Here is an 18,205-nt window from a genome sequence, read left to right on the forward strand (position 1 = left end):
CCAACATTAGGTGCCTGGGATCCACGAGTCAGTGCTTTTGGAAAGCATGTGTGGCTCAAATCTAATTATTCTCTCCCTTCCTTTGAGCCAGAGAGGGTGGAGAGAGATAGAGAGAGAGAGACAGAGAGAGAGAGTGGCCGTCCACGTAGCTATAGGTTTTGTTATGCTATGATTTCTCTCTCTCTCCCTCGCTCGCCCGCTCACTCTGAACCCCCTTCTACCCCCACCTCCTTCTCTCTCTCACTCATTCTCCATCTCTCTCTCTCACACACACTCTCTCTCCAAACACTCTCTCTCTCCTCCTCTGCCTCTCTCTCTCCCTGTCTGTCTCTCCCTCCCTCGGCTTCACTCGCTCTTGTGCTGTAAGTTCATTTGCTGTGTCAAGCAACAACTGGCTCGGGAGTGGGCATTGGGTTTTGATCCTTTTGTCAAGCGTCCCCTCTGCGATGTGTACCGCATCCACCTGCACACCACGGGACTGGCCGCCTGGCTCTCTCTAACGTTGCCGTACCGTCCTGGGTTTATCACGATTGGGCATCCCACCTTGCTGAAACGGGTGGTACAATGAGATGCTGAAGGTTTGACGGGGTAAGTCATATCCACATGTGGACATCTCTCCAGTTCTTTCTCATCTTTTTTTTTTTTCAAATATATTGATTGTTTTTTTGTCAGATGTTTCAATAGTGTGTCGTCGTTTTTTTGCCATTTTTGATGGTGTGGTCCACCACACCTCCTGATGCTCGTGTCAAGTGTCTCATGAAATCACCATATTCATGGGCTCCATTCAATTAAATCGCAATCAGTAGAGGGTCCGGCTCGAAGTGTGTGTTTTTTTTTTCTTTCTTTTAGTCTGGAGTGGAATAGCGCAGTTTGCTTATGGAGAAAGGGGGGAGTGGAGAGAGGTTGATAATACAAATATGTTCTTTTTTTTTGGCTCTAAACTGTTTTTAAAAATGCCATCCTTTTAAACAAAAATGGAATATAAAAATTAAGTGAGTGAATGGGTTCTTGCATGAAGAGAGTAGAATAAAAAAAAAATGTAGGAAAAAAATCTATATGAAATTCAAGAGGTAAAGAAAGGATGGACCCAGACGAACTTTGGCAAAGACAAACAAACCAAAAAAAAAAAAAAAAAAACACATGCATGGAGGCCATTGATTAACTCCTGGAGTTCTGGGGGGTTTGGAAGAGGGGTTTGTGTGTGTGTGTTTGTGTGTGTATGTGTGTGTGTGTGTGGCTCCAGAAATGGACAGAGAGAGCGAGAGCCCTGGGGCTATAGCACTGGGGGAGTGTGCCCTGTGTGTGTGTGTGTGTGTGATGTGCGTCTGATGGTTTTGCAGGCTGGGGGTCTGGAGAGCGAGCGAGCAGCCGGCTGCTACACTGCCGGTGTGTGCCCGTACGGTGGCTTTTATTGCGTTTGTGCTCGTGTCCAGCTTCTCCCTCTCCATCTGCCTCCGTTAGGTTCTCCTCCAGTTTCTTGTGCTGCTTTCTCTTTCTCTCTGTTGGGTTTCAATATGTGTGGATTTCAGCATTGAGAGCTGATTGTGTTTTTCTCATTTTGTTAATGATCGGTGTAAAATAGAGAAATCTATTTGGGTAGGTACGTAGACTATAATTCAGTAGATTATTATTATTTTTTTTTTTTTTTTTTTTTTTTTTTTTTTTTGAGGTGTCATTTTTGAAAATAATAGTTTTTGCATGAAATGGAGGTAAAAAACGAAAGGATAATATAATAACGTTTATATTCTTAAAAATTTCTTTTTTTTTTCTTTTGTTATTTTTAAATTGTGACCCTGTGTTTTATTGATTAAAATTTTATTCTGTAAATTGAGACAAGCTAATTATAAGGGAATTAGAGTACAATGTTGCATAAAGATGAGACAACCATAAATAAGGCCTGTTAAAAAAAAAAAAAATCCTACCAGAATAAGTTGAAATGTGGAAATTGTATTCAAGCAAACCTTTTAAATAAAATATAATTTTTGCATAATTTAGTTTGTCAGCTGAAAAACATCTTTATATGTTGAAATTAGTGTGACACCACAATGATAAAGCAGAAATTTTACTTAATATTAGTAACCAAACATTCAGTGTTAATGCATTTAAAGATAATCATAATCAGACCTACAATTCTCTATGTAATTTGATGCATTTAATATGCATTACAACTTGCTTTTTTCTACAAAGAAAAAAGAAAAAGGTTTCTCTCATAAACTAATTACACAGTTTAGCCCCCACCCCCTTCTTCTTCTTTTCCCTCCCCCTGTCATCTAGCAAGTGGGGTATAGAGGGGGGCCGCCATGCTTCATTTGAGTCCATGTCTCCATATAGAATTCTCCTCATTGTGCTAATGGACTGTTTGGCTATTTTTTTTTCCCATTTCTATATCATTTAGACAGATGAGATGTGCAGCATGTGAAGAAGTTGACCATAAAAGCATTTAGATCTTGCGCGTTTGGCTCTATTTTAACCCCGGCGGTCTGTGTTTTTAGGTGAACCTGCTACTGTGGACTATCACCATCATCATCAGAATCATCACAGTGGCAATGGGAGTCAGGACATGGACACTCGCTGGAGGACCTCCGCAGGGTCCATGCATCCCAGGTGAGTTTATGCTGTGGGGGGGGTGGGGTGGATTACCCATAACCCCCTTCCACCACCTCCACCCCATCCCCCGCTCCTTCATTAAATGCACCTTTCCCCCGAGTGGCCCTGTGAGATCACAGATTGCTGGGAGGAAATAGCACAAAAAAAAAAAAAAAACCACACACACACACTTACCACATTTCTTGAGGGGTTTACTGAACAAAAATGCACTGTTAATTTCTGTTTGCAGACGAGCCGTTGAGAAGCCCTTGCCTTGCGCTACAAAGCGTCTTCAATCAATTGTTTTGAAAAGGCCTTTCCGTTTTCTGACGATGCCGGCGGTTCTGTTGTTTCTCTCTGTAAAAGACTCTCTTCGGTGACGGGTATTCTTGGGTGGATAATACGGCTCTCGTTGTTATTGCTTAAGAATACGCGTAGTCGAGGAGAGTCATGTCGGCGGCGACTGCAATGGACTAGAGAGAGCGTTGAATCCAGAAGGCCCATCTGCCTGCACACACACATGCGTTTGCTAACGCCGAGGTTCACGCCCACATCCATTTATTGAGTCAGCGAAGCTGCATTTCCTGTCTGTGTGTGATGCTTGTGCTGTTGATTTATCCGGCTACTCCTGCTACACATCTTTTCAGCCAGCGGAAAGGAAAAACTGGGGGTTTTTTGATTCGCCGTCTTCCCCCCAAAGGCTGTATATTGTAACGTCTCAGGCGGAGTTGTAGATGCAAATGTGTTCGGTTTGTGCCATATATATACATTCTTTTCTCAGGACCGCACACACTCTACCTTTTTAATGCAAATTGATTTTGAAATGACATTTATCGTGCAGGGTTTCCATATGGAGCTCCAGGAGGGATGCAAGGGGAAAAAATGGAATGAAATGTCCACGAAGCCACTGAGAGCTAAATTTATGCGGATTGTAAAGGAACACACTGCAGATAAACAGTTACCATGGCTTTAGATTGACTGCGGCGTGGCATGCGTATATCATGAATATGTATCAGGAGAGCATATGATGCTGCATTCTAACCTCCATGAAATCCATTTAGGAAACCTAACAGGATCTACTTGACTTATGAAAGCTTATGATCAAATCTTATAAATATCCATGAGATAGTTTCATGTGAAAAAAGTATTTTTTTGCCTTTTATATAGATGTATTTTGCATACTAATAGATTGCATTTCGGACCGGCTGTTGATGTGTTGACGTGGACGATTTGTAAATCTGCAAACATTTTAATTTGTTCTTCATTATCATTCGGCAGATTTAATTGATGTATTAGCATTTCAGATAGACTAAAGGCAACAATCAGCCCGCTCTGTCCTTGATCACCCTGTAATTATCGTTCTTTCGGCTATGTGTTTAAATGAGCAGAGAGAAAAGAGGTGTGGAGGAGGAATAATGTAATGTTTTACCACTAGGGGACCCACACAACTGAAAATCAGATCAGTTGGTTAACTTTTTAAGTCATTTTTATGATCATTTTTAAGGTGTTTGGGGTGCATAGGTTCAAAACTAATAGAAATATCTGTTTAGATGAATACTTTTAGATTTAACAGGTTTTGGCTACTTAAAAAAAATGTTGTTTTTTATTCTTAGCATGTACACTTAAAATATATGGCGTTTTATTTATTCCTTTATTACTTAATGCTCAACAGTGCCTTAGGAGTGACAAATGTGAGAAGGGTCACATGCAACCTTAACAATTATCTGTTATATTGTATTAGATTAACACATTAATATTTTTTTTCACTAAATATTCTACCCTCTCATAGTTTGTGATGTCTGAAGCATATTGATAGAATTTCTCTCTGAAATCATTTTTATTGATGCTGTTGAGTAAATATCTCGCTGTAAACTCCTCGCACAGATTAGCTTCCATCTGTCTGTGGTTTATGACGAGATGAAATTATTCAGGCCTCTGCAGCTCATCTTCATTTGTTCTTTATTGAAATTATTTTTATGTGCACGTCATCTTTGTTCCTCCCCCTCATATCATAAATAAAGCTTGATTTAAGTAAAATTATGATGCATTTGTATATTTTGTCCTTTTATAGGCGAAGAATCGGTTTTAAATGTAGGTCATAAATATGCAAGCAAAAAACAAAAATACATTACAAACGATATTAAAATATACACCACATACAAACAAATCATGAACAATTTAACAGTGTTGTTATGCTTCAAAAACATAATGTTGAGATTCATTAGATTTTCTCTGGGATATTATTTTCTTTTTTTTGACACCATTGAGCCCTCATTTCTTGTTGTTGTCTGATCTTGTGGCATTCGATAGCTTGCGTTTTATGTAGCAAGACAAAATGTAGTCCCAAACAACAGAACACAGACAAAATAGATGTCTTTCTGGTCATCACCACATTCTTTAGAATAAGACTGAGATGTTTTTGTGACAGGACACAGCGTCCATAACTCTATATTCGGATTATTCAGCTGTAGGATCAATGTTTCTGTTTATGTCCCTGTGCTGCTCTCAGAATGTTGAATTCACTTAGTCTCAAAAGCCCTTATTTACAGGAACATTTTCTCTGCAGTAACTTTAATTAATTCAAAAGGATTTGAGATATTGACAAGAAGTGGAGCACGTTTGTCCCATTTTGTCCCATCAAAGGGAAGCTGAAGTATGTAAGCTTTATAAACATTTAAGGTATGAATTATTCATTTATTCACATGACTACAATCTACTGTTTACTCTTGATTAATTCAGTTTATGGAGTATGAGAATTGTATTTTCTTGCTTTGTATAATGAATATTCATTCAACTAATTAGTTTACCCTTTGTGGTTGTATGGGTTGGTATTTAAACCCAGCTCAAAGGGTTATTTTTTATAGGCTCAGCATTTTTAAGTCTGCTCCTTTATAAGATTTCCCTCATACATGATGTCATGATATTCTATAATCCCCTGACTTCTCTCAAGACCATAATGCTTTTCACCAAAAATATGATCAGTGGCATTAGTCAACTGAAATTGTGCTGTATTAGCATATGTTTCCCTCAATACAGGAAATGGAAGTTATTCGACAAGTCAAAAGTTTGGACACACTTGACTGAATTGTGATTATTGTGGTTTTGAAAGCCTTTTGAATAATGTATATATAAATATATATATATATATATATAAACATGATTAACATGAATTTACCATTTTTTTATGGTTAAACCGGGCCATGGTGAAGAAAAAGTTGCCAAAAAGTGTCCAATGTTGCTTGAAAAAGCATGTGAAACTGATTGACTAAATGAAGGATGAACTTTAAATTCCTATACAAGTTAAAAATCATTTTTCAAAGTTGTAAATAAAAATAGTGTACACAATTCAGTGTACACTCTTAAAATTTAAAGGTTCTTTATTAGCATTGACAGATCCATGAAGAACCTTTAAAAACCTTGGAACCTTAATATTGCACATGAAACCTTTATTTTTATTAGTGCATGTGTTAATTTAGTCATTGATTACTATTGTTCTAAAGTGTGGAAAATAATTTAAAAATGAGTAGGTGTGTCCACATTTTTGACTGGCGATGTTGCTACAATTTCAAAACATTGTGACCTTTTAGCCTCACAACCTCTTAAACAGACAACTTTCCTACCTCTAAACCTCACCTCTCAGGCCTGTTGGGTTTCACAGCATGTCCATTTCTTATGGAGAGCTGATACAGGCCACTAAGCCTCATTACATTAATTACAATCCTGCTCTGTATTCCTCCATACGTGTGAGGCCGGTTATCGCGTGTATCGTTTCAAAGAATAATTTCAGGCAGGAGGTGAAGCACGTTGAGCTAGTGAAGTCTAACTGGCAAATATCTTTAATAAGGTTAAACTATGGATGGGCTTTAGGTTGGTTTAAATAGGCGCCTATGAAATCAGTGGCTCGCTGATAGAGGCTTAGCAATCTATTTAAAAATCAATTTATTTCCACAGTATTGGAGCTGGCTCAGATTGAACGCCAGAGTGAGATCCTCCACTTCCAAATTCTCAGTGGACACCTCTCATCCCATTCTGGTGCAATCGTTCTCTCTCTCTCTTCATCTCCTCCCCTTTATCGCTTCTCTCTTCACAAACTCTGGTGATTTATATTCCTCCAAGAGTGTTTGGTAAAAACCCTTTCAGCCTGAAAAATCCCCAACGGTGTCAAAATCACAGACTATACTAGAAAACACAGTTAAGGGCTTTCACTGAGAGTAGGAAATTAAATATTAGACACAAAAGGCATAAAATCCAGTATTTTTTATCTTGTTTTATATATTGGACACAAATGGTGTTTGTTTTTGAAGTAAAAATCATTTTCTTAATCAAATTTTTTTTTTTTTTTTTTGGTAAAATATCTTAATATCCTTAAAACCACATATATTTACTTGAAGCAATATTGCATATTTACACTTTGGCAAACTGTCTTGTCTTTTCAGATTGTTTTAAGAAAAAAAAATTAACAAAAGAAATGGGTAGAAAAACAACCTATATACAGTATATATACACACACACATATATACACACACACATGCACACACTTTCAGTGTAGATTTTTTTTAATATCTCTTAAAGGTCTTATGCGTGCCAAGGCTGCATTTATTTTATACAAAATACAGTAAAAAAAAAAAACCCGTAATATTGTAAAATATTATTACAAATGAAAATATCTGTTTTCTTTTTAAATATATTTTAAAATGTATTTATACCTGTGATGGTAAAGCTGAATTTTTAGTATCATTACTCCAGTCTTCAGTGTCACATGATCCTTCAGAAATCATTTTAATATGCTTATTTTCTTCTTAGCAATTTTGAAAAGTTGTGTTATTAAATAATTTTATGGAAGGTGTGATACTTTTTTTTAGAATTCAAAAGAACAGCATTAATTGAAAAATCTTTTGTGACATTATAAATGTCTTGACTGTCAGTTTTGATCAATTTACGGCATCCTTGCTGAAAAAAAGTATTTATTTTAGTTAACTTGTTTTGAGGATATTATGATATTTTGAGGAAATAAGCAAAATTTTAGATATATTACATAAAAGACAAAGACAAAAAATACTGATTAAGAATATTTTTTGCAGTGTGTGGTTTGGGCCTGTTCCAGTGGTGAAGAGAGTGGTAATTGATTATTTCACCGTACCGTTCATTCATCTCCCTGCTCACACACAGCTCTGTAAACTGCTGTCTCTCCCCGGACGCACCCATAACGAGGGCCAGGCCTCCTGCTGAGCTATCGCCTCAAAGAGAGAGAGAGAGAGAGAGAGAGAGAGAGAGAGACTATGATTAATCAGATCTTCTAAATGCTGGCTACCCCCCAGAGAGGCCCCTTCAGAGGGAAGCTCTTAGGTCCCCACCTCCTGTAAACGCAGGGCGTTCAATCTTCACGGAGAGCTTCACTGTTAAAAGCAAAGGGAGGGAAAAAAATATCACACTTTCATTTTAAGTTCAAGCAGAGCGCAGGAAAGCATGTACTGTCTGTTCGCTTCGGTACAAATTCACAGAGCACTCAGTGTTCAATAACCAGGCTCCTGCACTTGCTGTCTGTCAGCGTTAGCAGCACCAGTGCTTGTGTTTTGTCTCATGTTTCGTTTCATTGTTTTTAGGTTTGTTTCTCTGTTGCATTCTGTTCTGTCTTAAATGAAGGTCTTTGGATATAATCTTAAGATTTGTCCGAAGCAAAAAGCACCGTCACTCCTATTCAAAACATTTAAAAGGCCAGAATGAAAAAGGAAAAAAAATCCATACATTTCTGTGAAAAGATCATGTTTTTTATACTCACTGTTGTTAAAATTGTATAAAGGATAGACAGATAGATAGATAGATAGATAGATAGATAGATAGATAGATAGATAGATAGATAGATAGATAGATAGATAGGTTTAAGTCATTTGTTCATGAATCAGACTTCATTGTTTGCTCTCTATTTTAGATTGACTAAAGTGAACCCGTTTTAAAGTCGTCATTTGCTCATTACTGCATTTTCACATTGTATATTTTGATTCATTAAAAAGGACTGGTTTAAAAGAGTCATTTGTTTATGAAGCAGACTATCCCGCTTGTGCTGTATATATTGGATTCACAAATAAATTATTACTTGCAGCCCATGAGAAGAAATCAACGACATTTTCTTGCCATTATTTCATGATGATAAACAACTTTTTTATCTCGTCACATTTAGTTTGGAATGCAAACTCCAGTAAAATGTAAATCTTTTTTCTGTTGAGCTGTGGATTCAGAAAAGCAGCACAGGAAACACTAAAATAAAATGCTTGATTGTTTTTAAGATGCGTTAGTGAGATGAGACCATTCAAATCAAAATCATGATTATAATTTTCCCGGAACTACTATAAAAAGTGCAGAATCCAAAATATTTCTTATTCATTCTACATCATAATGTTTCTTTCACAAAGGATTTTTTGTTTTCCAGGGGCAGCAGAACATCACCTCTCAGAACAGAGTTTACAGCTACCTCATGTAACATGATCTTTCATTGATACATATTTAATGCAAATACAATTGCTCTTGAATGGTCTCTCCACTGTCCCTCTTGCTGCTCCTTGGCTCCTCCAACCAAAGCCAATAATGCACACTGGTGTGTCATTCACATGCTAAACAGGGGCATCCAGGCATTTGTCCCCAGACTTACTAATCTATTAAGTCCCAAGACACAACCTTTCCTCCACGCTGAATGAATGTGTGAGCAGCAGCACCGTCTGAAAAATACCAATAGGAGAATATCAAGTATTCTTTGAGGCCGTGTAAGACCCGCTTTGAAGGTGAAAGAGAGAGGGGCAGGGATTTTTTTCCCTGGTATTTTCAAGGTCCTGCGGTAAGCAACTGACTGTGATATCCGGCTGTCTGTCGGAATGATCTTCACTGGACTCAGAGGTGTTATTCTGAACGTCTGTCCTCCATCTGACCCTGTGAGATCTCACTCCATCTGCACTCTTCCCTTTTATCAGTGCTTTTAACGTTCTTCTGTCACCTTTTATGTTACCACAGTTCTCAAATAATTAAAGAACATTTGAATAACTAGGAAATCATGAATGGTAAAAGTCTACTAATGTGATGGCTCGATGGATGGACAGATAGACGTATGGAAGATGGATGGACATACAGACAGACAGACAGACAGACAGACAGACAGAAAGACAGACAGACAGACAGACAGACAGACAGACAGACAGACAGATAGATAGATAGATAGATAGATAGATAGATAGATAGATAGACAGATAGACAAACTCCCTTCATCCTGCTCTTATTGTATAAATGCATTTTACAATCACTTAGAAATCTCTTTAATCTCTCAGCCTTTAGGATCGATTAGAGTCATACACAGACACACAGCGGAGTGTGTTGTGTGTTCTGGTCTACTCTACTGTCAAGAGACTGTCATTGTGACTCTTCACTTCAGAATGAACTCTAATGGTAGCCCACTCTCTCTCTCTCTGCCTCCACCCTGACCCCTTTCCTTCCTCTCTCTCTCTCTCTCTGAATCTATCTCCATTTCCCACTGTTTCTCAGCCTAAACTCTGCAAGTCCGTGCATGAGTCATGCTGTCTGCCCACCCCATGCCTGCGCTGGACAGAGACAGTGGGAAGCACTTAATGATGGCCTTGTTTAGTAATACATTATTGATGATGCCTGTTTTCTCCGACAGGAGCATTATGGGGGCTGATTTTCCCTCTTCTGAAAGATCACGTGTCCATACAGCCAACCTTGCATCTGATTTGGTCTTAATTAAAAGATCAGCCCTCATTTATAGTCAAACAAATTAATTCATAAATATTCCTTTATGTTCCATGATAATGCCTGACTGCATGATTCATTATTGTGCATATTATTCTAAAATGTATAATGATTCCCCTATATTAAGTATAAAAAAATAGAGTGCAGGAAGCTTTTTTTTTAATTAAAGAAAAATTATTTTTCTATCTCTTTATTGTTTTAGTATTTCTTGCTGATGTAACCAAGGCCATGTGGGCACGAAAAAGAACATACATTACATTATATATATAATATATATATATATATATATATATATATATATATATATATATATATATATATATATATCTATATATATATATATATATATATATATATATACTTACACACGCACTCGTCCTCTGTTATTGCCCGGGGAAAAAAATACAGTTCACTGAGCACATGTTGACCTTTTGTGACCTTTTTTGACATATAGATTTCCCCAACGTCTAACATTGTATAAAAAGGTAGTATAAAAACAGAAAAATATATTAAGGCATTGTTTTAGCTGACATGCATGTTAGCTAATAAATGGTATGCAAATGAAACATATACAACATACATTTTAATTATTCTGATTTACAATAATTGTATTAGTTTGTTTATAAATATTATTTTATTATTTAGCATTTATGGAAGATTTTACAAGTTATCATATATGAAAGACTGGATTCTTGAAATAAACATAGAAAATCACTGCTACAGAAAACACACATTTGTGTAATTGGATTCAAAACCTTTTAGATTGTGATAACTAGCATGTGCGTCATTGTTCCTTGTTCCATTAAAAGTCATAATCACAGACAAGCACTCTATCATAATAAGAGCATGACAATCCGGCATGCCACTCTCTCCCAGGTTAAACAGCAGCAGATGGAGATTGTCTCTGGCTTCGTTTGTGAGCAGAATTAATTAGAAGTCACAGCAGCTGACACATCAGTTTTACACTGACCTGCAATTAAGAATAACACTTCTTTTTGGAGTGTGTACATAGAACGGCCGTTTCATTGGCAACAGCCCGTGCTGCTTGATTTGTAATTAAAGTTTCCTTGGTCTCTGAGGCATTATGGGACTAAAGTGTAAACCTCGGGAACCCGTGAATCTCCCAGACAAATTTTCATAACTGATACATTTATTTCACATATTAACTTTTGAAATTGAGTGAGCTGTGTTGTCTTCAGGCAGCTGCCTTCTAAAGCGACATCCTGAATAAACTTCAAAACTGATTTGAAACACTCTACATAGGCAGCAACTCCATGCGGCACACATAAGGGGCCAGTCACACAGAACAATTTTTTTTTTCTGTTGAATAGGGAAAAACTTGAGACATTTTTTTTAAAAGTCAAACTTATTTTAATTAGAGCACCCAACATGTGCGAGATGCTGCAAAAGACGTGGATGTGATGGTTATACAGTACATATCCGCCTAGACTGTGCGCTAAAAAGCATAAAAAACAGCACATTGGAATGGAAAAACACATTCTGTGTGAATCAGCCTTGACTCGTGTCCAATTTATTATAATATAATTTTATGTTAGTGTGTTGCACTAATAAGCACAGGTAAGTACATAAAATACTTATATATTTAGAACTACATTATGCAAGTCCATTATCGTCCAAGGAATAAGTAAAAAAAAACAGTTTTTTTATTCCGTGGAGAGAAAAAAAAGAATTATGAAATGTAAACTCAGAATTCAGAGAAAAAAAATGTCAGAATTGCAAGATATAAACTCATGCAAACACAGAATGACTTTTTTTCTCAGAAATTACATTTTTATTTCTTGGAATTATGTTTATATTATCTCGCTGTTCTAAGAAGCAAAAGTTTGTGAGAAACAAAATCTGAACTGTTGATAAGTCGCAATATCCTATATTTTAAATAGTTAAATAGTATAGTTAGTCTATCAGCATTTCTATACTCTTTAATAAATTGATTTTCTTTTCACCAAGCTTGCTGCGATTCATTCTGGGATTGTGTTATTTATCCATACAGTATTGCCTTATGTGGCATTCTATCCAAAAGCTTGAATTTCCAAGTGCAACAAAACGGCACTTCCAACTTGGAAACTCATTTGGAAAAATAAAAATTCACATTCACAGATTAATCACTTTTTTTTAGCATAAATGCATCAAAAAAAAAAAAAAAAAAATCAAAGTTACATGATGAGAAAACCTGTTTAGTAAACATGCAAAACAATTAAAAAATTTCTACATTTGCATTCCAATTTTGTGCCTTTTTTACATCATCATCCTCAAGGACAATAGAATAATACCAAAATGAGGTATTTTCAAAGCATCTCAAAATGCTGTCTAGGAAGGCAGCTCACTAGGTTTTGGAGCACAGGCTAACATGACAGCTTCATAAAGGACTAAGCTTGACTGAAATGCTTTTTTGTGCCTTTTGTCACCAAAACCCTCAGAATGCATTGGGGCAAGGGAGTGAGGCGATAAGCGCGAGGCAAAGATGCATTTGCTCTGCAGCAGTGTCCACGGTGCAGATGTTGCAGGTTATTTCCGTGAAGTTTCATCATGATGCTGGGACACTGAACTCTGGTAATCTGCGCTTCTCTCCAGAGTGTGTTTGCTTTGGCAAGGGAACACTTCAGCAAATGTGTGTCTCAGTGTGTACATAAATTAATATTTTTTTGAGGGTGTTAAAATTGTGCTGTATTGGTCGGTAGATTATGGTAATTTGATGTTTGTGTTAATGGATTTGACATCAAATATCATTTCCATATGGATCTGTTACATATGAGCCTGCACAGACAAGGTGAACAAACAGAAAATACTATTTTGTGTTCATTTGTTTTTCATACAATGTATTTGTTTCATGATGTGTGAGCTACAGAGGTCCATAAATACAGTGTTAATGTAAAATCATTCACGGTTAGTGAGGAATAAACAAGCGTGAGGTTTATTAGTGAGGTATGAAAGTGTCAGGAATGTAAAACAGGCCTAAGCCAGGTTGTACTCACCATGTTGATTGTTAATGAGATGCCACATTCATTTACTGCACACTGGGGAAATTCCACAATGACACCTGATTCCTAAAATAACACACATTTATAACCACAAATACATCCTGATTGACCTCCATGGTAAATATTAAAAATAAAATGTTTTGTGGTTATATTCAATAATCTGCTAACAACCAGAAGTAAGCAGTAAGCATGTATACAAAAGCACACACAAATACACTTCAGTGTATTTAACTTTAATGAAGTATTCTCATTTTAGAAACACGTTCACTTAAATACATTCTAAAACATAATATCTTGGTTTTACTTAATTACATTTCATAAAAACATAACATGCCCATCGTAACTTCAAACCATTGACCACTGGTCAAATTGCTTTCTTGACCGTTTGCATCTCGCGCATGAACGCCGTGTTTTTAGTAGTGAAAATGTTTCAGATTTAGTTTAAAAGTTTTAACATTTTAGTCTTGCTTATTAAAAATGAAAATCATATTTAGCGTATACATTACACTAAATTGTGAATCACAACTGAAAAAATAAAATAAAAGGACAAGATAAACGCATTTTCCCCAAGTGGGGTCAGTTTTAAATTAGCCTATGTTTATGCTCTCATTGCACATTTACTATTTTTTTTTATATATTTTGTTGTTTTTATTTATTTACGGGCACACACACACACACACACACACACACACACACACACACACACACACACACACACTAAGTTAAGTAGGCTAAATTTTGATATTTAAAGTTTAATCTTTTGATTAGACAGCGTTTGCATTGGTGCACTTGTAGAGTAACTTATCTCGTACCCTTTAGCTAACCTTAACTCTGCCTTGTTTTTCAGAATTGTTCATGCCGTTGATTTCAAACCGTTACTTGGCTATCCTTGGATTCTCAAACAGCCCAGCAAGAGCTCATGCCTCCCTCCTAAAGACTTTAAGGCTTCCAGCTGTCATTACTTTCTCTAAAACCAAGCAATGGACCGTTGTGAGCTAAGCCAGCACTAACTGGTATTTTCGGACGGGGGAAGCTCTGAGTAGCCGCTGAACGAGGGTAAACCTTTCCAAAAACACAGAGGATGTTCTTATTTTGTTTTGAATCCTAAATCTATTGTTTGATCTAATTATTCTGCCTCTAAGGCCCTTTTATCCCGGCACTGCTGATGAAACCGAAGCGAAAGAGGAGGCAGAGTGTGTCTCCTGGTTGTTTGAGACAGGACATCCATAGCACAGTGGAAGAGAGAGAGATAAAGAGTGAGCGATAGAAAGAGAGAGAATAAAAGAGTACTAAGTGATTCAGTCACATACAGCCCAGGCATTATCTAGCAAACAATAAAAGATTACATCATATCAGCTGGCATAATTTCTTCAAGGTCTTTTATTGATTCTTTGAATGGTGTGGTGAAAGTGTACAAAAGAAAGCCAATTGCATTTACGGGATCACATTTTATGAAATGATTTGACGATTCAGCTTTCATTCGGAGGATGATCACAACTTTCATGTGGCTTTGTAACAGGTACACAACACTCCAATTATGTTTAATTCCTCTTTGCATGCAAGATGAGCCAGCACATTTCTAAACCGAGAACAAAAAAATTTGACAAAACAAACTAGTGAGAAATTATATTACAATTTATTGTTATACTCTCATCTTTCGCTGTTACAAATTCAAAGTAAAACAAGTATTTTAATTTTACAAAACTATCTGTTAAATAAATATCGGCTTTGTCTCAAATGGCAACTACGTAATCCACATTTTGGTAGCATAATGCCAAATAAACAATTGTGTAGTGTGACCATTTGTGCCAGGATTTTTATATTGCCTAATATATCCAGGATTTGGCTGTGTTTTCCTGTTTTCATACTTGCTGAAGGTAATGATCGAAAAGTAGTTTGACCAATAACATGCTGGTATTGTACATAATCGACCAATCATTGTGCGTGAGAAGGTGGGATCTACAGAGAATGGTCAAAGAGATGCAAATACGCTGCACAGGCCAATCGGTGTTATGAGATCAAAGCTCCGTGAGAGAGAGCAGGCGACTCCTTATACTTTTGAATCGCTCCTGCTGTACTATGATGTCATAGCACCGAGCAGTCTGTGCAGTGCAAACAAAGCCAAAACCTGGATATTTCAGGCAATATAGAAATCCTGGCCAGGATGTGTCTGGGAAAAAGGGGACGTATGGTCACCCTACTATAGGGTACTAGTAGTCCGCTGTGAAGTCTAAAATCAAGGGTGCAGTAGTGCAAGGAGGGTGCTGTTGAGCAGTCTTCTTATATAGTAATATGGCAAAAACGACAGCTTAAAGTGTGGTCACATTAGCAAAATTTCTACAAAATTTAGCAGGCAAAAAAGTCCACTGTCCATTGTCAATAATGTAGCCGTGCATGACACACCGCTCACACAGAAGTCACTAATTGCAATTACTGTCAATGCCACTAGTGGCCTAAAAATTATGTAACAAGTTAAACCCATCAAAGTCACTGACCAGTAAGAACAATGTGGGCGGAGCTACTGAGGAGTTTATTGATCCATTCGGGGGTTTCTGAGTGACTTAGGACAAGCGGTCTCTGGACTGCACAAATCTAGGTAATTGTGATTGGATCAAACCAGGGGTCAATGACTGATTGCTCTTCTGAAGAGCAACATCTGTTCTCTGCCAGTTGTCGACAGATCACTTTGATAACGTTTAATTATGCATAGGTCAATGGACCAATTAGATTACTGCTCAATTACTCCAGAAAATGGAATTGATAAGAGAGGACAAAAACATTAATGATTTTGTGAGTTTGTTGCTATGTGTGGAGAGATTTATTACCCTGCGAGGATGTAAATTTGTATGGGTTGGATTTGTCCTCAGGGCACGACAAATTCATGCAAAATACACCAGCAACTGGGGATTAATCTTTCATAACAAACAGAAAAATGGTTACATATTTTTGAACGCACTTGAATATAAATGTTGGAGATGAATAAACATGATATATGTAAGAAAAACAAGAATGTTGTAGTCAAATCTAATGCTTGAGAACTGATTGTGATGAATACTGTACATGGAAAATATTTAATGCCCACATAAACCCTAACTGAAGTTGAATTTATGAATTTATTTAAGTCTTTTACAACTATTATGAAGTACTTTATTTTCCAAGGTTGCATTCCAGTCGTTTCAAATAACACAAAAACAGAGAAAGTGGAAAGAGCGTGCACGCACACACACACAAATCCTTTGTGCATTCCAAGGACTACTTGTGTTGTTTCGTTGCATTCAGGATGGATAAAAACATGGAGGGGATGCTGCCCTGGTGGGACAGGAAGTAGAGACGCAGAGGGGATTAACTTCACCTGCTTATCACCTTCAGTCTGACCAATGGAACTGGCCTCTGATTGGACGTGTCTGATAGCCCATCCAATTGATGGGAATGGGAGAGAGAGAAAGGAAGAGGAACCTGATGACAGTTCCCTGCAGAGATGAAACTCCTCAGAAGCGCTCAGAGAGAAGATGACACTTCATACCACATCATTTGATAGGATTCAGAGAGGGTTATGGATCCTGTCACACAGCCAAATGAAGTCGAGGGGAAAACCGAGTCCCTGGGCTCTTCTCTGCTCCAACACCAGCCTGTAAATATCATGCATTATTGATGGGATAAAATTTTCAGCCTTGTTAGTTTTAAAGCTGACAATATGCCAGGCAAATTAAATTTGTGATTTTTGATGCCATATACAGCGAAAACATCTTCTAGATCTAAATGTATGCCATAATGAATATAACAAAAATCACAAATGAGATCTCGTTAATATCTCAGTTGATCTCCTAGAAATCAGGGCCATTAAAAAGAGAGCAAATGGAGATTTTTAGTGAAATATCCATCGTTTCAGTTTTTTTTCCTTAGAAAAGGCCCTATAGTAATCTCACGTCTCCTCTTGAGCTTCAAATCAGCAATTATACAAAAATCTGGAATCTACACTACAGAATATTTTAATAATCTGAAGAAACTTTGTGCAATCGAAGGAACCATCAATGGCAATAAATAACCTGTTTTTAAGAGTGTAAAGTAAGATCTCAATATGCGCTCTAATGTTTCTTGCCAGATTCCTTTTTTTGGGGGGTGAAATGTCAGAGTCAGAGTCGATAATTAAGTGAAACAACTACAAACAGCAAATTTTCCTCCTAATAATCTGAAAATTTAAGTAATATGAAATATTTAATCTAAATGTTAAAACATTAGTTTAATAATCCTTATAATAATAATTGTGATAATATTAACAATTACTGCTATTAGGATCATGCATTAAATCATCCACATATAATTTTATTTTTAGCTTTTAATTTTTTTAGTCCAAATTTTCCAACCTGATAAGAAAGTGTGCTCCTTTCCAAGTAATAAAGTTAAATTACATATTCAAAAATGTTAGTGGCTGGGAATACGCCTGAGAAATTTTAAAGCTAGAACAAGCGCATTAAATCACGGATTATTCTTGACGTGTGAAACGGTCATTGGGGAATTGGATTTGACATGGTCATACATGAAGCAAATCCTATTTGAAGCTAATCGTTTTAAACACACTTCCATGCCAAAAACCTGACAATGCAGTCTCCCACACACTGTTTGGAATAATGTTGTTGAGACAATAAAGGATCATGCATTACTCAGCTGATTGTGAATGCTCTTTCATTTACTGAATAAATGATGGCATTTATCCAGCACCACAGCGATTCCCTGTCTGTCTGTATGTGAAAGGAAGACACATCTATATGCACACTCACAGTAAATGTTGTTGAGGCCCATTATGAACCATCTAGATTATCATAACATTATATTACCAAGCAGTCTTTCACCTCATGACCAGAAATGGC

At 36.8% G+C, this 18,205-nt stretch overlaps 1 long non-coding RNA gene across 2 annotated transcripts; it reads left to right on the plus strand.

The window, feature by feature from the left end:
* The first annotated feature begins 261 nt into the window (after positions 1 to 261).
* On the plus strand, positions 262 to 18,001 carry LOC122135391. Of its 2 annotated transcripts, none has more exons than XR_006153491.1 (3): positions 262 to 588; positions 2,493 to 2,604; positions 14,185 to 18,001. It is a non-coding gene; the product is annotated as an uncharacterized LOC122135391 (long non-coding RNA). The 2 variants fall into 2 exon arrangements; XR_006153490.1 differs by lacking the exon at positions 14,185 to 18,001 and adding an exon at positions 2,837 to 7,082.
* Positions 18,002 to 18,205: the final 204 nt, after the last annotated feature.

The sequence above is a fragment of the Cyprinus carpio genome, chromosome A24 (assembly GCF_018340385.1).
Source record: "Cyprinus carpio isolate SPL01 chromosome A24, ASM1834038v1, whole genome shotgun sequence".
Classification (NCBI taxonomy): Eukaryota; Metazoa; Chordata; class Actinopteri; order Cypriniformes; family Cyprinidae; genus Cyprinus; species Cyprinus carpio.